Raw genomic sequence first — 218 nt, forward strand, 5'->3', positions numbered from 1 at the left:
CAGTAGTTTTGTTTTGGCATATTGGTTCTGAATATCAGCCATCGGTCTGTTTCACCAGTTTAAATGTTGGAAGCAGCAGCAGCAGATTCAGACAGCTGAGGCTCATATTTCTCTTTCTTTCTAAACATGTCATCGTGTCATTTAATCTGTTTGTCTTTCTCTCTCTCTCTGAGCTCGTTGCTGTCAGTTACAGTCGCTGGGGGGGGGGGGGGGGGGGG

Source organism: Seriola lalandi, unplaced genomic scaffold, assembly GCF_002814215.2.
Source record: "Seriola lalandi dorsalis isolate HSWRI2012SDOR001 ecotype SW California unplaced genomic scaffold, Sedor1 jcf7180002054303, whole genome shotgun sequence".
NCBI lineage: Eukaryota > Metazoa > Chordata > Actinopteri > Carangiformes > Carangidae > Seriola > Seriola lalandi.